Here is a 271-nt window from a genome sequence, read left to right on the forward strand (position 1 = left end):
TGAAAATCATCTTCAAACTACTCCGAAATTAGACTTGAGTGATTTTCGTGTAGATCAAAATACAGAAGAGACCCGCTCTGGTTTATGATCTGTTGCACTGTGACACCCAAGGACAGGAGTGTTGCAGTGACAGTGTTCCTTGTTCTGTAAGGACATTCTCCTGACATTTACTTGTCCTAATACTCTTATTTATGCTAGGATTAAGTGCCTAAATTTATTGGTGAAATGTGTTATCTGCCCAAGAAACAAGATAAAGATATATCTAAGGAAA

This window comes from Buceros rhinoceros, unplaced genomic scaffold (genome assembly GCF_000710305.1).
Source record: "Buceros rhinoceros silvestris isolate BGI_N320 unplaced genomic scaffold, ASM71030v1 scaffold13083, whole genome shotgun sequence".
Classification (NCBI taxonomy): domain Eukaryota; kingdom Metazoa; phylum Chordata; class Aves; order Bucerotiformes; family Bucerotidae; genus Buceros; species Buceros rhinoceros.